We start from the raw sequence: 12945 nt of genomic DNA on the forward strand, positions 1-12945 counted from the left end.
AGATGCATCGCACAGTGATAAGTGAAGGAAGCCAGACACAGAAGAACACATGGTGTGTAATTCCATTTATATAAAGTTCAAAAAGGAGGCAAAGCTATACCCTAGGGTTTAGGGGATGCAAGCTCAGAGGGTCATCTGAAAACAGGCAGAGAGTGGTGATGGCTGTATAGGTCAGGATAGCAGTTATCCCTAGAAGACTGGGGTTAGTGCTCAGAGGTGGATGGGTAGGAAGCTTTGGGGGTGCTGGCAATGTCTGTTGACTTGCAGAATAATCCCCCTATCTTGACAGTCTCCATTGACCTGGGTTATAGTTATATAGATCTTCCCTTTGTGATGCCTCGTTGAACTCCACATTATTATTTTGTGCATTATAGGTATTGTATTTCACAGAAGAAAAAAATTTATAAAAGCACAACCTATGCATAACTGAGTACTAATTGTACAGTAGCATGAAAACAAAATCAAGGCTTACTACTCAAAATATTTTTTAAAAATTATCGATGAGATTTTAATCTTGCATTTAAGATGTTTCAATTATTAAATACAAATATGATTTTATCTACAATAGAAAACTCTTATACTTTATTAATTTTTAGTTTTCTACCTCATTGCTGTTTACCTGTGAAAGATGATGATGAGTGATTTATTCTTACCTTAAGCCATACCAGAAGGTATTCTATTAGATGAGCGACAAGAACAGAAAGTAACATTTTATACAATACCCTTTATGCTGAGAATGCCTCAAGGCACTTTACAGAGTAAACATTGGTAGTGAATAACCTTGAACAAATTTTGCCTTTGTAACGCATTTAAAACTCTATAGGTATCAAATAAGGAAATGTTGGCCAGAATGCAAGGCTTCTGTTATTATTAATATTTATTTCCAAGCCTACTAGGGGTGTATATATAATAAAACACCATGCTGAAATAACAAAGGTCAACAATCATAAAAAAAGGTTTACCTGTCTACTTATCTACTTGGTAAGGATGTTCATATTTGTGATGTCATCACGATGCTTATTACTAAGTGTCAGGGCTTGGGATATGTTATACAACCGACAACTATTGATTCCTCTATAACTTAATGCCCAATCCACTATGATGCATGGGACTGCCAGGGTGTACAGCAATCTCGTTACAAAGGAAAACCCTGCATGTTTTTCTTTGTTCTGTAATTTCTTTTTTCCTGTGTGTGTGTTTGTGTGTATGTACATGCACATGTGTCTCCACAAAAAAGGTACTGTATTGATTACAGATTATCACCTAAAGAGATAAAATTTATTAGAAGCCCTTAGCCACCCTTGGTCTCTTTCCAGCATCTCAAACTTGGAGCTCAAAGTTTGCTAAGACAGGGGTGAACTAAATTGCATTAGGAACCCAGGTTCCCTCTAGGACAGAAAGGATTGAGATGTCACAAGAAAGTGTTATAAAAACCTACTGAGGCAGAGTTGTTGGTCCTGAGTAAGGCCTTGTGCTAGAGTAGGTATAGAAACTTCACTGATAAAATTATGAGATAAAATTACTGGAGAAGGTAAAAAGACTTAAAACTAGAGGACTGGCTTGGGTAACGAGATAGATGGTTAAAGCACAGTGATTTTTCTGGGGCCAGTGAGGCAGTAGACACCAGAACCTATGTATACCTGCATCCAGTTGGCAGACTTGAGTGCTGGGGAAGTGTCTGAGTAGCAGATTCTAAAACTGCAAGGCAAGGAACCCAGACCAGAGAAGGCTCTTCCTCTCTCACTCTAAGAAGCACTAGTGCAGTCCTGTCAGGAGTCTCTGCCACAGGGGTAGCTCGCTCAGCTGCTTGCTTTGGGGTGAAACCAGCCAGGATTTATGCCCTTGGAGAAGCAACACCAGAAACAAATGGAGAATTGCTTCAGACAGTCTTGGGAAGGGGCTTGTCTGAGGCTGCTGTTCTGGGGAAGTGTGGTCCCTGGAACAGCAACGTTAGAATTACCTAGGAGCTCGTTAGAAATGCATGTTCAAGGTCCCCCTCCAGACCTACCAAATCAGCATCTCTGAGGGTGGGGATCAGCATTTTGTATTTTAATAAGTCCTCCAGGTCACTCTGATCAAAGGTAAAGGTTGAGAACCACTAACTTAGAGCAACCAGCTTATGGTAGAGATGGTAGAATCCTCTAGCTTCAAGGGTCTAACAAGAGTGTCAAAACCACCAGGAGTGGCCCTTTAAGTCTCTATAGGTGGTGACTATGAGCTCTTGTAGTGGTGACAGCATCAGCAATTAGTGATAACATCAGGGGCCAGCGTGCTGTCTAGGTGACGGTGGCACAAGCAGCATTGTGTTAACTTCCGGAGAAACCCAAACTTCACGCTGAGCTTCCATCAGCCCGAAGGGAGCTTGGCTTCCATGTGACTTAAGGTTAGATCAGATGGAACTTTGGATTCTAGAAAGCAGTCTGGGGGGCTTTTTGAACATTCAGGAGAGGGGGATCAGGGAGGAGGAGAGACTGAACTCTTTCTAATCTGTGATGAAGGGGTCCCGGTGCTGCATGGTGCAGCACTGAGGGCTGTCTTTTGTACCTAAACCTGTAAGGGGAGATAGCCTAGTTACGCAAAGAGGTATCTTCATTTCTCAGTTTACATTTGCAGTCAGTTTGTTTAAAATGTTCGAACTTGAAACATCTGTATTGATTAATTCAAGGATCAGCCTCCCGATTTACGGTATTCCTGACTCCACATTGGCATTTCGAAGATGGCTTTCTGTCTAGCAGATGTCAGCAAGGAAGGAGTTGGTTCTCCTCTCTGGAGGCAGCCACCCAGGCAGAGCACTCAGTGGAAACATGCTGCCTTTACTTTCTCAGGAAAATAGAACTGAAGTCAACATCGCCTTCAGGAAGAAAACTTAATACTCACTACAAGAAACCGGGGCTTCCCTGGTGGCGCAGTGGTTGAGAGTCCGCCTGCTGATGCAAGGCACACGGGTTCGTGCCCCGGTTCGGGAGGATCCCACATGCTGCGGAGCGGCTGGGCCGGTGAGCCATGGCCGCTGAACCTGCGCGTCCGGAGCCTGTGCTCCGCAGCAGAAGAGGCCACAACAGTGAGAGGTCCGCGTACCGCAAAAAAAAAAAAAAGAAGAAGAAGTTTGAAACTTTGGAATTTTTTCCTGCCTCCAACGTTCAAATCCCCCAAGGATAAATGGGAATTTGCCCAGTTTGTTTCTTGGATATGAGAAAAAAACAGAGACATTTTTTCCTCCCCTGACATTGGTATCATTGTTAGCCGTAATATATTAGACTATCATATTTGAGCTACTGCCTAAATATTTACAGCTCCTCCTGGGTGAATAAAGACACAAACTAAGACACATGGTCCAGGCTGCAGGGTGGAGAAGGGAAAGGAGTGACTGCGGGAGATGAGGTTGGGGGTTTTGAGGGATGTAGGGACATGAGATGGGAGTGGTTCAGAGAGAGATGGCAGGAGCTTGGACCAAGTTTTTCAGGCTGGAGGTGCTTCCCAGAGCTTTTCTGCTCTTTAGTGATCTCTTGATTCCTAACTTGCTGACTCTTAATCAGCTTTTCCATGACAGTCTTTTTAAAGCTGAACTTTCACCACAGGTTCCTCAGGTCTCTTTCCAGTTTTCAGGTCTGAGTTCTTCCAATCTGGAAACTCATGGCCTTCAGCTCTGGGGAAATCTTTAAAATTATTGCTTTGACAGTTGCCTCCCTCCATTTTAAAATCCTTTTTACTGTGAAATATAATATCAAGTAAAAACCATGAATTTATAATATGACATCTATTCATAAGTAAAGACCTCTCTGTCCACTACTCAGGTCAAGAACTAGAACACCACCAGCATGTTAGAAGCCTGGGGAGACTAATTCAGATAGGACAGTCAGGGAGGATGCCTCTGAGAGAGAGCATTTAAAGAGAGATTTGAATTGAACTTGAATATCTGGGGGGAATGGCCTTCCACGCAGAAGGAACGGTAAGGATAAAGTCTCTGAAACAGGAAAACATTTGACATGTTCCAAGAACAGCAAGAAGGCCCATCAGGCTAAAGGAGAGTGAATGAGAAGTGTGGTGGGAGATGAGGCCAGACTGAGGCACAGAGCAGACCGTAGGGCATCACAGACCATGGTAAGGATTTTGGAGTTTATGTTGAGTATGATGGAAACCACTGGAAGATTTTTGAGTAGTATATTATATGATCCGATATACTACCTTTCAAAATGATCATTCAGTTTATTATGTGGGAAATTGAAAGAGGGTACAATGGGGGATGGGAGAGATGGGCCAGGAGGCTAGTTATTTTTTGTGTGTGTGTGGTACGCGGGCCTCTCACCGCTGTGGCCTCTCCCGTTGTGTGCGTGTGTGTGTGTGGGGGGGGGGGTGCGTGGGCACGTGTGAAAGAAGGGTAATTTTACAGAGTCACAGCCAGTGATGTGCTAGAGATGCTCCTATGGGCTTGTAAGAGCCAATTGTTACATTTTCAGGAGTCTTGCAAGTCCGTTATTAAACACAGCTTGAAATTAGCCAGGGTGGGAGCATTTACATCCGGGAAACTAGCAAGTGCTACAAGTCACAGCTCTCCTCCCCCTGTACCCAGCTCTGGCTGTTTAACATTTACTAGTTTATCACTGGATACAGTCCTGTTTAACTCAGTATTTCTATGCTCAAAGACTGCACAAACTATTACATCTTTTGTAATCTCATGAGAGATGAAAAATGACCTAGCAGAACCTATCACGTGTGTGAGCAGATGACAGGGAAAATGAAACTGTCCCTTCATTGTATGACCAAAACTTGAAACTTTCACGGTTTTGTGCCACAAACGTATTCTCTATATAGTGTCAATTTGGGGGGGGGGGGCGGTGGTACATTCTACTGAGAGGACTGAAAAGGAGAAAGAGCTATGTTTTTCTGAAGTGAAACTTTTGACACTACGACCGTGCAAGCAATGTATTCTTTACCTTTAAAAAAACTACAATAAAATGCTAAGTGATTCAGATGTCAACTTATTCTTGAAAAACTTGTCCGTTCCATAAATATTCATCAAGTGCCTACGATGTGTAGAAGAGGCTATAGTCGTAAACAGGATGAACACAGGTCTGCCCTTATGGAGTTCACAGTAAAACTGGGGAGACAGTAGGCAAATAATTACCTAAATGGCGTCACATGTTAGGATAAAATTCAGAGGAAAAAGGAGGAAATACATGTAAAATGAAGCTTAAGCTTTAGGATGCAGTTGGCATTCCCCATGTACGTGTAAAGATGCTCAGGGGAAGTAGATTTTGACATGTTTTAAAAGCAAATGGGAGGCCAAGGTGCTTAGACTATTAGATGAGAAGGAAACTGGTACAATGTGAGGCTGGAGACTTGGGTAGGAACAAGGTCATGGAGGGCCCTTGAGAAGGGTTTAAAAATTTTGGACTTTTTCCTGAGTATAATGGGAGGCCCATAAAGGGTTTTAAACTGAGGAGTGACATGCTTTAAAAGATTGCTGGGAACTGCTGTGTGGAGAGTGGATGGTAGGGGGGCAAGGCACAAAAACCATAATGAAAGATGGTGCTGCTGTGAATTGGGACAGCAGGAAGGTGTCTAGGGGAAAGTTAGTGGGATAATTATTATGAGGCCACTTACGCTGGCTGTCCTTTTTAATGACCTGGAAGAAGTGATAAAAATAATTTGATTACTCTTGCAGGCAGTAATAGGGAATTACCCATAAAAGTGGAAAAAGACATAATTTTTAAAGCTCTAGAAAAATTATAACTAGTTAAGAAATAAAACCATATTAATAGTGAAGGTCTGTGTGTACATACATAAAGCATCTAATAATTCGTTGGCTCTCATGGAAAAATGCCTTGTGAACAACAGCGCATCTTGTCCAGTGTTGTATTGATTCTGAGCGCTCTCTGTTTGGTTCCAGCTAGTTCCTAGTGCTTTTCCGTTCCACCTCTGCCAGAATGACTGCTGACAATCTGTTTAGTGAGCTCGCAGGAGGATGGCCATTCATGTTAAAAATTGGGAACAGCCTCACTTCTGCTATGAAAGAATCAAAAGAATCCCCTAAGGTATCCAGTCAGCAAGAAGCTGTATAAACAAGATGCCATCAAGAGTCTGCACAGAACAGAAATTAAAAATAATTATTGAATAACCCAACTGGCCTAGAAAGCTTTATATAATGTCTGCTGCTTCTTATAACGTTGAAGCATGGAAGAGTGATGAAATGCAACAATCCAATGTTCAAATCCCCAAAGAGTGAACATTCAGCCTTCATGATGTCCATTGGAGACAAATGAAAACTACGACTTGAATTGCTATGGAAAAAGCATTAATTTAAGTTAATTCATTGAAGAGAATATTCTGTTCCGTCCTTCCAAATGAAAGATCATTTACCTTCTGTTACATAAGTTTAAGTCACACCGACTATAAACTGGCAGCTTCTTGTCTTAATTCCACTTAAACGGAGCAGATGGTCGCTTAATGCAACCCATTTCATTCAGAGTCACCAACAGATGAACAATACGGTTAGTTTGGCGTATAGGGAAATTAATGTGCTGCTGACTCGTCATTAGGTTTGCGACTACAGTTTATTAATTTTGATTTTTATGACGATTACCTCTGTTACCAGTAGAGTAGGGTAAATGCCAGAATGAGCCGTGTCCATTTCAGCCTCACCCAACCTAAAAATATTATTAGTGCTGCTACATTTTCTTTTCCTCAAGTTGAGAGATACATTTAAAAAATTAGGTTCTGTCCGAAGATAAATAATATAAACAATTTGTGATGCTGATGGTGTACATGGGATATGATGAGATTAGATGCTTGATTACAAACGTGGCTAATCCTGCACAGTCGCATGGTTTACAAACAAAGTGAGTTGGGTGAAAGATTTTTCAAATGCTGTAGTGAATTAGTCTCTTTGGAAAATAGTTTCATTCAGGCTTTGTAGGTGGGAGGCCATGAAATTACTGAATTGTGTCCTTTGGTGAGTTTGTTGGTCAGGACCCTGTTGGGGATCTGGTACCTTATAGTGTAACCCAGCGAGCAAGGTGGGGTCCTGGGTTTGCTACCATGAGGGGTACTTTCCAGGTAGTGCTCATTATAGTCCTTGAATAAGCTGTGGGAAGGAACAAGGGAGGGAGAAATGGAGGGAGAGGGAGGAAAGAGGAGGCCGGGGAGAGAATTCCTAGATAAAAGACAGCAGCAGACAGCTTTGGAGATTGAGTATTGGAGGAGCATGAAGGCATTTTAAATCCCATAATGTCTAGGTCTGAGTAGTAGCAGATGGAAAGATATATAGATAAAGCTCTGAAAATAATATTGGAGATAGTAAACTGAAATGCATACAGGAGCCAAGCAAATAACATAAATGTAAACAGGGACCAGGAGGGTCCTATAAAAGCGTGAAGCAGGCTGCAAGTAAGATATTGGTGTCTTTATTGCCACCAAGCACAACACCCATCAAGTTATGACGCCTTTTAAGACACAATTTGAGCTGAGAAAAAAATAACCCTATAAAACACACTGAGGTCGATTTGTGACCTCTAAGATTATGTGCTTAGAGTTTGAACTTGAGCAATTGCATGCAGTAAGAATTTTCTACAATGACTGAGAAAGCCCTGAAACCAGGAATTGTTCTTTCTCATGGAAGCAAGCAAGATAAAAAAAGACTAGTTCAGAATCATACTTTAAAGGCATGTGTGGCTAAGAGTTTTTTGTTGTTGTTTTTCAGTAAGTTCCCAAATGTGGGGGGATTAGAGTTAATACCAAGAGTTCATTTTATGTTATTTATTCTCTGTGTGTATGCAGTATATATTTGCCTAAGTTACTGCTTCAGTACACTTTCACAATTCATTTCTCAGCAAGGCATTAGTCATTATCAGCTCAGCCCTTTTCTGTGTAGTGTTACATTTCCAAGTTTAGTTTATTCCCCCATTGTCTCTGATTTGAATTCTTGTGATTTTGCTCTCACTAGTTTTTTGTTTGTTTTGCCTCCAGTTTCTATTTCCCCTATCTCATCATTTATAGCCACTTCCTTAGAGGGGACCTGGGACTGACCCAGTTGGGATTTCCATCAAGGGGACAGTAGTGGGAATTGAGTATGAGAAGGCAAGACCAGCACAAACTCTCCAGCAAAAGGTGGTCTGGAAATGAAGGGAGTAACTAGGCACATTGAAATATGAGTCTATTGGGGAATGTGGACAGTTAGATGTTGGAGAGTCCAAATACCAAGGTCAAAGTGCCAAAGATAGGGTTCAAAGTTGGGGGATGAGTGAAGAATTTAGAGTTGAGTAGAACTAGGTCAAGGGGTGATCATGTGAGGAACATACGAGGACGATCTGTGGTTCATGTCTATTGGTCAATGTCTGTGTGCATGGTGGTTGGAATGTCAGGCTGCGACTGAGACATGATATACATTATCCTCTTCACTATTGTTAAAGGGGACTTTCTAAAACATGAATTGCATCATGTAATTCCCTTTCTACAAACACACTTAGAATTCTGCTCGGAACTGTACTACCTGCCGTAAAGCTGTCTGATGTGGAGTTAACATCCTGGTGTGTTGCAATCAGCTATGTGTGTGCAGTCACATTTAGGTGTGTCTCATGTAATTTATTGCTCATAATAAAGTGCAGGAGTTTGTGAAGCATTTATTTTTTCAGTATGAATCAGAGCAGATCGATTCTCCATAGTTTGTCCGTCTCTCTTGCATCTGAGGTGGTTTCTTGAGCAGAAATGAAAGGTACAGTGTTACAAGTAAGTCTTGGGGAATTGCACATAACCTGAGGCCTGTCCTAGGTAGGCTGCAACCTTCTGCAAGCAACTACCTTTCCTAATGTGCTAATAGTTAGATATTAGAAAAGGTGATTGTGAATTATTATCGTGTTGGGCTTCTTCGAACTGTGGTATGCCCATAGGAGTGTGTCGTGAACGAGAATGTTATCTGTCACGTCTCTTTTGGAGAAAAACACATTGAGATCTGCTAGCAAAATCTAAGCTTGGTAAGTTGAGCTGTCTGGCACAGCTTCATTTTTCTCTTCTCTCTACAGGTGTTTCAGACTCATCATTCTGCTTAGAGTCACCTCTCCATGCTTTCACTTGCTTTTCCTTTTGCCTGGAGTGGTTAATCCTGGGCTGCTGTATTGTCTAACTCGAGAGAGCACAATTTCCATTGTATTCTTGAGTTATCCTTTGGGAAGTGGGAGGGGGGATCGCATTCACACAGATGAACATTGCTCCGGAAGTTGTATTCGGGGGTGTTTTTCATTATGCTTCCTTTCTCTCATAGATCTGTTTATATACATATACATATATATATTTATATATATATAAATATATATTTATATATATTATATATCTATATATGTATATATATAATATACATATATAAATATATATATTTCCTTTAAAAATGTGTTATTAAAGTCCTCTTCCAAAATTATCATATTAATTATATGTGATCACCTAGCTTTTGAAATAAATCAAAGGTTTCTACACTTTAGAAAAAGAATCTACATGATTGAAAATTTCAGTGATATTACTATCACTTTTGAGCACTGAAGATAAATGCCATAATTTTAGCTGATATCAAGTGCTTAATCAGATTATTTCTAGAGAACGTTCCAATTCTTTAGCTCTAGAGAAATTAGATAGACAATAGGGTATGATTCGGTTCGTGCCATAGTGTCATTGCATGGGGAAGATTGAAAGGGGGCCGTGATAATATGAGTAGCATGATATTGTCTAATATACATAGATTTTGGAGACAGGCAGACATAGATTTGAATTCCCGATAAATGACCTGGGAAATTTACTTAAGCACTCAGCTTGTCAGTTTTGTCAGTTTGTAAAGTGGGAATAACAGTACCTACACCACTGTTAAAGACCAAGCGAAATACCATATGGTTAAATCTCCTGTTGTTCTATGAAAGTGACTTAGTTATAAATAAACCTATTAGGCTTTTGTGTATATGACTCCCTCATTCAAACCTGAATGAAACTTTCTGTTACATGTTTTGCACATAAGGTTCTACCCCCTCCCCCCAAAAGGTTTATTTTTAAGTAGTTACCTGAGTTTAGATTTATTTGAGCAAAACAAGTGGCAGTGATGGGAAATTGAAGTTTACCAAAGACTAATTTGGAAAAAGATGCATAACTCTGGCTCAGGTTGAAAACACAACCGTTTAAAATGCAAACGCTGAAACCATCGGAAAGAAAGCCGAGGTATTTGTAACGCACAATGTTGAAACGGTATATGCTATATTGATTTCACTACTGAGTGGAGGTTTTGCTTTTTGCTTTGCTCTATGTTTTTAAAGGTTTTGTAATGTGAATTATAGATGATACCAAAGTATTTGCTAAGCCCCAAATAGCATTTCTTTCTTTCCATTTGATTTTTATTTTTGTTGGAAAGGCATGTTTGATGATGCTAAAACCATGCATCTTTTTCGATAGTGGTCTGTTAGTTTTACTTAGTAGTAGCCAGGGCTGGCTTTTCCTTTTACAGTCGTTGAATGTTAAACAGCATTGAAAAATGTTAAGTTGTTAGATAACTGACTAGTTTTGTCGGAGCTCCTTTGGGAGGCTGAGAATTAGCCAGGCTTCTCACTCTCCTTTTCACACTCCATAGGGAATACGTTAATTCACTATTTACAGCAATGGTTTAATATTCCATTTCTTTTAATTCACGATTCACTTGGGAACTTGTGCACAAGCCCTGTGTAAGCCGATTTTATCCCATCAGGAATACACACCCAGAGGCACTTGCCCTGGTGTGGTGAGAGTGAATTCCAACCCTCCCAACTTCAGAGCCCTTCATGATACCGGACACATAATAATAATAATAATAGTAAAATGATAATGATAATAATAATTATAATAATAGCTGGCTCAACAGATGTTTGTGGAATCAATGAAAACTAACCCCCATAATGGAATCAATGAAAACTAACTCCCATAATGCTTTGCTACGATGCTTCTGCTCACAAAACATACAAACTAATTTAATTCAAAGGAGATGGAGAGCAATGTTGTGTATGGGAAATCATGAATCCAGACCCGTTAGTTTTTCTAGTGAGGATCCTTGATGTTTCTTTCAGGAACAAGTCCTGTGAGATTCTACGACTCAGGAACATGGTGCTTCCCCTGAATGACAAGGCAGCATCAAGATCCTTCTGGGGCTTGCACTCTTTTTTCCTGGAGCCTTGATGTCACTACTTTTTATTCTCCTCATTCTTTCCTGACCCACTCTGTTTTTCTTTTTCTTATTTGGCCTTCCTGTTCTTATATTTCTGTTATTATAAAGATTTCAGATTTTTAAACTTTTATGAAAAAAATCCCACATGGGTACATTAAAAAAAACCATATCATAGCTCTGAGTTTCTCCCATGTTATCCAAAGCCACACAAATTGGTCGTTTTCTTTCAGGTGGATGGGAAGCATATGCTCTGTAGATGGCTACCATTGTTGATCAACTTACTCTGGCCTAGGTATTTTGTACACAGTTTCTCTTTTTGTCCTCACCACAAGTCCATGGAACAACTCTGAGGCATTATTATTTCCATTTACGGATGAGAATACAGAGGCTTATAGATGTAAAAGTCCTTTTCACTTGAGTACAATACTTTGGTTTTTAACAGAGATGGAAGGAAATAGAAGCAGACAGACAGAATGCTATGTCCAGACAAAATACTTCAGGACTGGACTCATCGTTATAGTTAACTTTCCATCTGTGATATAAGATGTTTCATTATGAATTTAAATGCATTAATTTTGCAATCCTATAAATATCTCTGAGCCATTCCAGGGGCTTTTGTAGTGGTTTTTATGTAATTCGTTGTTTTAATGTTCACTTCCCTTTCTTCCTGTATCACCACATACTTTCTAAAGTACTGAGGTCTCATCTCAGATGTTATTCCTCAGATCTGCTTTCTAAGATGGCTCTAGACCCCCCCTCCATCATTCTCTATTCCAATGTCCTATTTCACTTTCTTCGTAACTTCGGTATTCAAAATCATATTTTTTAGTCATTTGTATCTCTAACTGAAATGGGAGCTGCTTAGGAGAATGGTCTTTATTTGTCTTATTCATCTTTGCATCCCCAGTCCCTAGAACAGTGCCTGGATGTATTATTGCATATTCTTCAAGATGCAGACTAAGATAAATAGCGTGACTCTGATCCTTAAATAGGCCAAGGCCCCAGAGGCCCCAGTCACAGACAGTGGAAGAGTCATAGCAGCATTCCCTTTTTGCCAGCTGCTGTGTTGTCCTTCCAGCTCAGCCTGCTAAGGTGGGTGTAATTAGCTTTTAGCATCTGTCTCAACAAGTGCCCAAGTCCCAACATGAAGTGATCATTATCTAAGTCCCTACAGGCTTCGCTGGTTTGTAAGACGCCAGAGCAGCCTCAGTAGTTACTCATAACTCCTGGGACATTAAATCAACCTGAACTAATTCTGGGGATTTCTGTTTCAATGTAGGATATTTGTAGATTGCTTTAAAAAGTGATCTAACTCCTGTATCTCTGTAGATGACCACATATACTGGCCCAGATAAAACCCTACCATTGGGCTTCCCTGGTGGCGCAGTTGGTTGAGAGTCCGCCGGCCGATCCAGGGCACACGGGTTCGTGCCCCGGTCCGGGAAGATCCCACATCCCGCGGACCGGCTGGGCCCGTGAGCCATGGACGCTGAGCCTGCGCATCTGGAGCCTGTGCTCCGCAACGGGAGAGGCCACGGCAGTGAGAGGCCCGTGTACCGCAAAACAAACAAACAAACAAACCCTACTATTCACCAGGCACTAGGCTAATTGTTTTAATACCATTTAATTTCATCTTCAAACACATCTAAAAAGAGATACTATTATTATCCTCATTTTTCAGATGAGAAAACTGAAGCTCGGAGAGAATAAGTGACTTGCTTAGGTCTCACAGCTATTAGAGAAGGGATGCAAACCCAGGCTGAATGTTCCCAGCGTTGATA

At 40.7% G+C, this 12945-nt stretch overlaps 1 long non-coding RNA gene across 1 annotated transcript in view; it reads left to right on the plus strand.

The window, feature by feature from the left end:
* The first annotated feature begins 8611 nt into the window (after positions 1–8611).
* LOC109551039 (uncharacterized) overlaps positions 8612–12945 on the plus strand; it is a 96425-nt gene continuing 92091 nt past the window's right edge. The window contains exon 1 of the long non-coding RNA XR_012327303.1: positions 8612–8969. This is a non-coding gene — a long non-coding RNA (uncharacterized lncRNA). The remainder of the gene's footprint in view (positions 8970–12945) is intronic.

Source organism: Tursiops truncatus, chromosome 17 (assembly GCF_011762595.2).
Source record: "Tursiops truncatus isolate mTurTru1 chromosome 17, mTurTru1.mat.Y, whole genome shotgun sequence".
Classification (NCBI taxonomy): domain Eukaryota; kingdom Metazoa; phylum Chordata; class Mammalia; order Artiodactyla; family Delphinidae; genus Tursiops; species Tursiops truncatus.